The 10,289-nt window shown below is 40.5% G+C and overlaps 1 non-coding gene and 1 pseudogene across 1 annotated transcript; one reads left to right on the top strand and one right to left on the bottom strand.

Moving 5' to 3' along the window:
• Window positions 1-3,452: 3,452 nt before the first annotated feature.
• On the bottom strand, window positions 3,453-3,616 carry LOC122797364. Its single transcript, XR_006364087.1, has one exon. It is a non-coding gene; the product is annotated as a U1 spliceosomal RNA (small nuclear RNA).
• A 4,579-nt stretch (window positions 3,617-8,195) lies between these two features.
• On the top strand, window positions 8,196-8,346 carry LOC122797428 (annotated as a pseudogene).
• Window positions 8,347-10,289: the final 1,943 nt, after the last annotated feature.

Raw genomic sequence — 10,289 nt, forward strand, 5'->3', positions numbered from 1 at the left:
AAAGGGGATCCAGTGTCTGTCTGCCTGGGATGACATGCTGGACAAGCCACGCTGCTTCGCAAGGGACGGCTTGCACCTGTCACCCCTGGGATTCCGGATATTGGCAAAGGCTCTTGCCACCCCCATAGTGCCTTTTTTAGGCAAGGCTCAAATTCTAAACCTACCACCCTAGAACACAAAAAAGGAAAAAAACTAAGGGTAATGCTGCTCAATGCCAGAAGTCTAAATCTCAAAATGCACGCATTCGAGGCCCTTCTCAGTATGGAGAACATCGATGTCTGTGTTGTGACAGAAACCATGTTCAAGGCTCCTGAGAGCACCCCAGCGCTATCAGGTTTTACCTCATATCATGCGTTCCGGCCCTAAAATCCGGACAATACCAAGAAAGGAGGGGGGGGGTATCCATATTCATCAAGGACACCCACACCTCAAGACTGGTGGCAACGCACGATGCATCGGAGACAATCCAGGTGCAATTAACCATAGGCAAGACTGCTCTGCAAATTGTAGCATGTTACAGGCCACCCTCACAAACTCAGGAACCTCACATGGCCTTCCTGAAAACACTAGAGGGGATAAATGTATCACCAAAGACCATTATACTAGGTGACTTCAATTACCCTAATATAGACTGGGAACACTACTCAAGCCCAAACACCCTAGCCCAAAAGTTCCTGGAATTCATAAACTCAAATGCCATGGAACAACTAGTCACCATCCCCACAAGAGGAGATAACATACTTGATCTCATCATCACGAACATGGGAGCACAATGTTCAACACCGGAAGTATACCCCTCACTGGTGAGATCAGATCACAAACTAATCTCGCTGGAGGTCCTCATCCCACCCTCACCTGAAATAAAAAAGACCACAGTAAAGAACTTCTCAAAAGCCGACTTCACACTTCTAAAGACTAGTGTGGTCTCCTTTAAGGCCCCGAGCCGCGGAAAACAGTACTCAAGCCGCTGAATCACTTACAAATGCCTTCTACCAGCACCTGCAGGACTGCATGGATAAGGCAATCCCAAGCAAAACAAAGACTCTTTGTACCAAAGGCAAGCGTCCAGTCTGGTGGACCCCAGCCATAAACAAACTCTACAACAAAAGGAGGAAGCTACTACAAAATAGAGCAAAATCCTTAAAAGGTAAGACACCCTTGATCACTATAAGTAAAAAACTAAGAGCTCTCATAAAATCATCCAAAGCAAATTTCGAGAGAAAAATAGCTAAAGACTCAAAAGACAATCATAAGGCCTTCTTTAGCTATGTTAGAAACCTGGGAGGAAACTCCCAGATATGCTCAGAACTAGTTCAAAATGATGTGAAGATTACTGATCCTACAGACATTGCCAACATACTGGCTGACAGGTTCAGTGCAAACTTCTCCCCTCCCCAAAAGGAGAGATATCTATACCAAACGATTGCAACACAACAAACATCTCCAGCGCCCAAGTGAAAACTGCTCTCTCCAAAGCAAAAAACACAGCATCCATGGGACCTGATGGTGTCCCCGGCTGTGTGCTCCACAAACTCAATGAGGAATTAAACCCACAGCTAGGACAACTGTTTAATCAAAGTCTTACCTCTGGATACGTGCCCAGGAGTGGCGCACTGCAACTGTGGTCCCACTTCACAAAGGCGGTGCCTCCACCGACCCTGGAAATTACCGGCCCATTAGCTTGACAAGCCTTATCTGCAAAGCCATGGAGAGGATCATAATGGACCTCATAAATAAAGACATAGGAAATTTGCAGACTTTGGATCCAACCCAGTTTGGCTTTGTCAAAGGCAGATCATGCCTTTTAAACCTGGTTGACTTTTTCGAAACAGTCACCAAAGCCATTGATGAGGGAAAGGCAGTCCATACAGCCTACCTCGATCTGGCTAAGGCCTTCGATACAATACCCCACTCGGGTATCATTGAAAAACTCATCAGCTTAAATGTTAACCCATACATCACAAGATGGGTTGCAAACTGGCTGAGTGACAGAATCCACAGGGTCAGAGTTGCTGGCGCCATGTCAGACTCAAAGCCTGTCACAAGTGGTGTCCCACAGGGCTCAGTCCTGGGCCCACTCTTGTTTGGCATCTACTTTTCCAAGTACAAGCAAACACAGGAGGGTTATGGCTGACAAAGTTTGCAGATGACTGCAAACTGGGCCATAGTAGAAAACACATCTGACACAGATATCCTTCAGAAGGGTCTCACAGAAACGGATAACTGGTGCCAGAGCCACGGCCTAAAGTTAAATGCCAAAAACTGCATAGTCATACCCTTCGGGAAAAACAAGGTTACCCCTAGCTACCAAATAGGTGGCAATCCACTGAGCACAGAAGAAGTTATCAGGGACCTGGGGACCCAGGTTGATAGTAGTCTGTCATTCGACACCCATGTAGCTAAAGTAGTTAGGAAAACCTTCTACATTGCCCACCTTATCATGAAGGGATTCTCATCTAGATCAAGGGAGGTCATAGTCTCCCTTTACTCATCACTCATCAGACCAATGATTGAGTACAATGCCCCATTCGAATGTATCTGACCCGACACTTGCAGCAGCTGGAGGGGCCACAAAAGTTCCTCACCAAAAGGATAAAGGGTCTCAAAAATCTGTCCTATGCTACCCGACTGAAAGAACTCCAGCTCTATTCAGTCGCACCTTGCTCAGAGGTGACCTTTGCCTAACATACAAAGCCATGTCAAACCCAGATTTGATGAATATGCTTCACCTCAAAGATCTAGATCCATCAGAGCCACAAGGGCGGGAGACTTAAACCTCAGCACGGCTATTAATAGGACGTGCTGGAGGGATAGATTCATCACCCAAAGACTCCCTATGCTGTGTAACAAAATCCCGGTACATGTGAGGCAGAGCACCTCGCTGGCCTTGTTCAAGAGAAATCTTGACCAATGGATGGGAGATCGCAGATATACCCCAGGGATTACCTCAGTGTCACTGCTCGACAGAGGCACAGCAAAATAATGGGTATAGTTCCCCATACTAAAGGGGTGGCGTAAGCCACAAAACGATGGGCTAGGCTTGTAAATGCCCTCGGGCAGATAGCCTAGTATGAACCTATGAACCTATGTTGCTTTAAATGTGTATTGTTTGATTGGATGCCATGTGATTGAGGGGTTTTTATAAGCTTGCTTTTGTATATTGTAACTAGATTCTGAGGAAGTCAGTTTTGTTCTGATAAAAGTGCTTAATCTTGGTTATTAAAATATTTTTATTTCAGTGTCTGCAGCCTGGTTCCATCCTTCTTGAGGGCTGGTTTGGTGTTTTATTGTTGAGGTTTCTGGTTATTGGTTTTTCTTAGCGTCAATGAGTTTCGTTTTAACTTTTAAAACTATAAAACGGTATGTCCTCTTGCAAACAGATTAACTGATAACATCTATAGAACAAGATATGTAATCAGACGATTATACAGAGTCTTTCTTAACCAGCTAATCAGGGGACAGCGCGAACGCAGTCCCCCACTACCATAAATTATGCAGTTGAGTTTCCCGCATTTGGGGAAATCACAGGGGTCAACCCCTCCGAAGTGCAATGGAGGAGCCTCGCCCTGGGAGAACCACCTTCTTGATCGTGGTCTCTCCCCTGCCAGGTAAGTATGAGTTACTTAGTTATATTATGGCAGACCTACATCTGTAACCTTATTTACAAACATGGTGCTACACCTAAGTTGTTCATCTTTTTACAAATATTGTATGATTGCACCAATCATTTGTAAAGCAACAAGCAGAATTCAGAAGTCTAGTACTACCCAGTAATTAAACTCAGGTACACTACCATTTCCCATGGAGCAGTTCTTTCTAAAAAATCTGCATTACTTTACGTCGCATTCTAACAGGAACACAGGCTGTCCTGTTTGTCTTGTCTATTGAGCCAACAGAGAGAGAGAGTGAGAGCTACCAGCAGGAGACATTGTACACACAGGCAAGGTGACAGGCATCACGGCCTATCAGGTTTTCTGTAAGAATGATTTGCATATGTTTCAGTCCCTAGCCTTTTGTTTGCTTTTTCATTGAAGTGCTTTCCTGGAAGGAAATCCACTGGCCAAAGAAAGGTCTAACAGTCAGATGGTACAATAAAGCAGCCACGTGTTCTGCTTACACATGAACTAATTTATATGAACCACAAAGTTATTTCTAAAATGAGGAAATGGATACACACACTGACTACATAATGACTTTTTGTGAAGATTTAGTTCTTTTCCTAGCAAGACCTGTGTTTTTATGGCAAAACAGACACAGTTACATTCACTAAATACTGTCATACATTAGTTAGAAACTTCTAATTTCTCAGAAAATGTATATTAATCCAATTCCTTTTTTTCTCTCAGCTTTCACCGTGACTACTGCTATTTTGACTATAGGCTTCATATTTAAATCAATATTTAAAATGAGACCTTGATCTGAGGGATTTATACAGCATTTGTTTTTACCTCAGTGTGAAAGCACTAAGCCCTAATCCTTGTGACCACTGTTTTACTTACCCAGCTTTGTTTGTAAGCCATATCAGCCCACTACTCTCCAACGTTTCTTTCCAGGGGCAGACTTGGAGCACTGCCCGATAAACTCAGCTCTGTGCCTTTTAAAATTCTACGTATCTAAAGTGAAATCTTGGGAACTGCAGCACTTTAATATGCAAAGCTGTTGTACAATGGACACGTTCACTTTCATTAATGGTACGGTGATCTTCTAATTAGAACATGCAGCCCTCAAGCAGTGGCTCAGAATCGCTATATTCCCTTTAAAAACACTTTCACTTTTATGCGTGAATGTCTCACGTTTTATTATCTATGAGTTGATACTCACAGTATCAGGTTTTGCACTTATGAAAAAAAAGAGAGTTAGTTTTCTCAGTCTTACACTAAGCAAATGACGAGAGAATCATACTGTGGATTACAGGGTGAAAGTTCAAAGTCTTAATGGTCGATCCGAGGACCACAGTCTGCTTACTTGAAGGGAGAGCCTTCAAAATGCAGCAATCAATACTACCTCGATTCATAAATACAGTCTCACTACTATGTACATCATATGGAGCAGAATACAAAAATACACCTTACACCTCCCCTCGCAATGTCAAAGGAGCAAATTCCGCATATACCCACAAAATGGCATTCAGAAATAGTTTATGTTAACGAACCTCATTACCCACTCCTTGCATAGTCTGACCAGAGCCAAAGCTGTTTCACATCCTCTGAGTTCACCTGAAACAAACTATCAACCACAGCTTCACCTGTATATCAGCACTGATACTGCAGGCATCGAACCTGTATGCAGTGGTAGTTCTAACATAAAACACAGCTGTGAATCCTCAAAGCGCTTTGGCACTCCACAGTCACATGCACAATGAACTTGAGAAAGCATGCATTCTTACCATCTTAAAAAAGGGGATAGGCATGCTGTGGGTCTTCATTGGGAAACTACAATAAGAAAGCTTTAAAAAGTAACATATTTTAGTTATCCCCACTGTGAAATGGGGCAAGTTGCAAATCACATTATTGCTCATGTAAAAGGTCCTCAAACTGCCCTTCCTCCCAGCTCTATGTCTTGGAGTACACAGCTACTTTTATATGAGAAGGATACTGCTGGCAGCATGGCTCCCTACCATATATTGTCTTCAGTGACAATTCTCCATTACTGGTGGCGCTCTTGCAATGCCGAAACGAATACGGACTTCAACAGGCTACTCCATTACTTCACTGTGGTTGCCTTCATCAATGCACTACTACGGAATGTTTCAACATTCTGAAATTGATTCCTCTTTTGAAATCAGATGTAGGGTACTGCCAGTCTTCAATATATATCAACCAAGGTCGGGCAGAACTTCTGGTTATGGAATCAGGTGTGGGGTAACTGCTCGGTGTGGTATTTACCCAACTCCAGATTCCTTTCTGAATCTCAGCCTTGAAGTATAGGCTGATAAGAAGCAATGTCAACCTGCAGTGGTAACAAATCCTACGAAGCCTCACTATTGTCTGTAAGGTTTGTTTAGGAGTGTTTCGGACTACCTTTTATTACCTAACTCACATATCCATACACGAAAACAACGAAATACCTTTTTAGAGTGCTAAACCAATTTCTAAACTTTGACAGATGGAATTTGAAAAGTTTATCAGTAGCAGCAAAACACAGCACTACATGAAGCTGTGTTTATTTAAAATTTACTCTGTTTTACACAGTCATGAAGTTTCTGCTCTTACACTGTGCATTCTTTTGTAATGTTATGTACTCCTTTCTTCTGAATCTTTTGAAGTATCCTTAACTTTAACAGTCAGGATGTGCCACTACAGTAAATAAAACAGATTCATATTACTACAGCAACATAACATCATACCTCTCAACTTTCTAGATTTTTTTAGAATGTCCAGATTTTTGCCTCATCTTTTTAGTCTGTTCCTCAAACAATTGTTTTTCTGGCAAATCACAGATGACTGAAGTCTCTAAATAATGACATACATTTGAGTTTCAAACTTCATATCCTTCAGAAAATGCAAGTTAGCACAAATCATGTTGTTCTAACAAATGTCTGTGTTTATAAGAGAAATATTTAAAATCTGTCCCTATTTTGCGCTAATAGGTTAGACAGCCACGCATGACATTCTGCAAATGTAAAGATGCAGCCTCACTATGCTGCAGTGATGAAACATTTTATAAGCATAAACACATTTTCACTATGATGTAAAATTCAACTTAAGGCGCTAGCAACTTTCTGTCAGTCTCCTCCATGTTTTGATTGCAACACTATTACACATTTGGAACTCAGAAATGTAATACCATACATGTCTACTTTACTTGTGAAATCTGCTTGAGTGACATACCAAGTTTTTAGGAAACAAATGTGTAGCGATATAAGTAACCAACAGATAACCAGAGAAATATCACACCACTCAGTCTACGGACTGCTAATGAACTGTTAAGACACTTTATTAGTCTAAATAAAACTGAAAAAACATTTAAAAAATTGATTAAGCTCTTTCATCCTAATTAACCCTAAAACTTTATGAGAATCAACACACTAAAGTGACTACTCACTTAAATAGTAGTATGTGTTTGTAATTAACTGAAAACCTACCAATTCTTAAAGTGCTATTACATAAAATACCAAAGGGATATTAATATACATCTTTTTAGTAACTACCCATATCACAGTTATTAAGTAATTTAAAAGAGTTGAAAAAAGTGTCATAACCCACAATCCTAAAAATGTTAAAAACATGTTCAAAAACACACAATGGCTGTCCTTGAAAAAAAACACTAGTATTGTGGGCTTATCTGGTGATCAAACAAATCTAAATAAATAAGAAAACACTCCAAATTTAACTCAAAATATAGAGGCAAATCACAAAATTGTCATGTATAAATATTAAAGGGCACCTTCTTAACTTATCAATTTAGAATAAAGCACATAATCACTTTGGAGGTATTCTCTGTGCAAACAAAAAATTATTTGTATTAATATACACTCGCAAAAAAACAAAATGTATACCATAATTTAATCAATGTATTAATCACTGATTTACCATAAAAAATTTGAGGGTTTACTAAAAAGACTGACCTGATGCAAAATCAGGGACATATCTGAGGTATGAATGTACAGTTCTTCAAGTTAGGAATCAATCACTAGTTAATAAACAGAAGTTGATGTGTACGCATACAGATGCCTGCCTCATTATACTACCTTGCTTCTAACAATTTCTTAGATCCCTCATCCTTACTTCTTTTTGAACACACAACCATGGTACAAACAAAGGGGCTGTATACTGAATGTGTCATGGAAACCATTCTTGGTGAAAACTCGACAGTGTAAGGTTCCTGGCAACTTGCCTATATGTACAAGATCTCTTGTTGGCATCACTCTGCCTTTCCTCTTTAGTCACTAGACAGTAGACAACCGACGCATGTTTCTGACTGGATAATCTCAACCAAAGTACATTTTAAGAAAGCATAACCCCACTGCAAATTGTAACCAGAATTTTTTATTTCCTGGATAATATTAGGCTTCTATATTAGAGAAACCATCTGTGACAGTGAAGCACGAGTGGCAAAGAAGTTAGGAAAGCAGCACTGAATAGAGAGAGATGGCAACAGTTGGCACAACACCCCGTCTCAGTATAGAAAATGGGGAAAAAGGGGGTTGATGATAACAGCTAGGCCTCTACATTCTACATGTCTCTGTATGAATCAATTTTACCTGGTAGAGGAGAGACCACAATCAAGAAGGTGGTTCACCCAGAGCGAAGCCCTTCTAATTCACTTTGGATGTGTTGACCTCTATGTTTTCACCAAATCCAGGAAACTCATGGTAGTGTGTATATGTATGAGTGTTTCTGCTATCCACTGATAAAATGCCTAAAAACATTTTTTATGCACATATACTATATTTGGTTGCCTGTTCAAGCTGCTTGTTGTCATCTGTATGAAAAACTACAAACACAGCTGCAACTTTTTGAGTGTTTGAATACACTTCATTATCATTTTGCAACTAATTTTAATTAGCGTTCAGGATGTGACATCATTAAGCAAGGAGATGAATGAAATAGAAACTTGTCATGATAAAGTGCCGGGGCAACTAAGACAAATAAAAAAATATCTGATGACAGAAAATGCTTTTTGCAGTTGCAGAGTTTCCAGGTTTCCAAGCAAGCTAATCTTTTCAAAACAAGTTCTTTCACTATAAAGTCTGATTTATTACTGTTTGTACAGCCACTTACTAGTCTGTTATAGGCACTTCCATCAAACACAATAGCCTACTAGTAATGTCTCCATATCACAGCTCCATAGTCTAAGGTTCAGTCCTGAGCTCTACTGTCTTGCCAGGTTTTGCAGTTCTCCCCTTGCCTGCTTGGTTTTGCAGTCTCCTCCCATCTTCCAAAATCTTAGCTTAATTATACTGAATAAATATGTTGTATTTATTTTATATGTTTTATGCAATTTTGATCAGGGTCTAAGGACTTGCTCAACTTACATGATTAAAAAGGACAAAAACTAAGTTAATTTAAAAATTAGTGCTTTATAATAAAATTTTCCAAAAGATAGGTTGATTTTCTTTCTTAAAAGTGGACTCTTGTCACTCTTGTTAGTAACGGACTCTAAAAATACAGCAAATCATCAAGATTTAGAAAGACAATACAACACATTGTAGAAGACAAAGGGATGGAGTCATAAAGTTTGTAGAAGCTATTTACGGACAGTGCAGCACTCCGAAGAAAGACTTCAGAGCACCAGCATCAGACACGATTTCAGGAAACATAATGAAAGAATTACGGATACTTAGCTATTCAGGATAGGATAATTACAGATTCCACACATGCATGTCTCACTCCAAAACACATAATTTGTGCCCATCACAACCTAAGTGCAACAAACTGCAATGCCGTCTCTCTTCCAAAATCCTTGGCGTATGTTATACAGATCACAAGGAACAGAAGTTACTACTGTGGATTCTGCCATATTCCATAACAATACCAAAAACAAGAAAAGAAAAATCCAACCTGCAGTGAATAGACTACAACAGGTTGCAGTGATACAAGCCATAAATAAGGATGTGGCTTTTGTGCCCTAGAAGGCAAGTAGCTAGAGTCAAAGCAACACTGTAACTAAACCAGTTGTCAGACCAGCAAATAACTGACAGGAACCGACTAAAGAGGCAACTAGTGCAGGCTGTCTGCAACATGTGTGGCCCACACGTCTGAGTACCCTGCACTTCGAAACCAAAGTGTCTCTCAGCCTGGGTGCACTTGAATCTGGGACATTCCAGAGGCAAATGGGAGATGCTGTGGGAGTGTCACAGACAACTGCAAGCTGTATCCTGGCAAAATTTCTGGCAGCAATGTGGTTGACTACATCCACTTTCAATCTACCACTATGGAGTAGAGAACTGCAATTCACAAGTTTTACAGCACTGCAAACTTCTCCCATCTACTCGGTGCAATAGACTGCACACACACATACTTATCAAGACATCAGTACATTCTGAAGCAGACCAATACATAAACAGAAAGGGCTGTCAATCTTTGAACTGCCAGGTTGTGTGTGCAGCAGATGGCAGCAGAAAAACATCATGGCAATACACAGTGGAAGTGTCCATAATGCTGTCATATGGAGAGAAAGTGGACTGGGAGCTACACTCCAGCAAGGTGAAGTACCTGAGGGACTACTACTGGGCAAGTACAACTCAGCTAGGATGTAAAACAAAGATACCCTACCCAACAATATCCATGCTGGCAAAATGTGCGTTTACTCCCCACAACAGGGGGTTGCTTTTATCCACTTGAGCT

The sequence above is a fragment of the Protopterus annectens genome, chromosome 3.part0 (assembly GCF_019279795.1).
Source record: "Protopterus annectens isolate FY-2018-M chromosome 3.part0, PAN1.0, whole genome shotgun sequence".
Taxonomy (NCBI): domain Eukaryota; kingdom Metazoa; phylum Chordata; order Ceratodontiformes; family Protopteridae; genus Protopterus; species Protopterus annectens.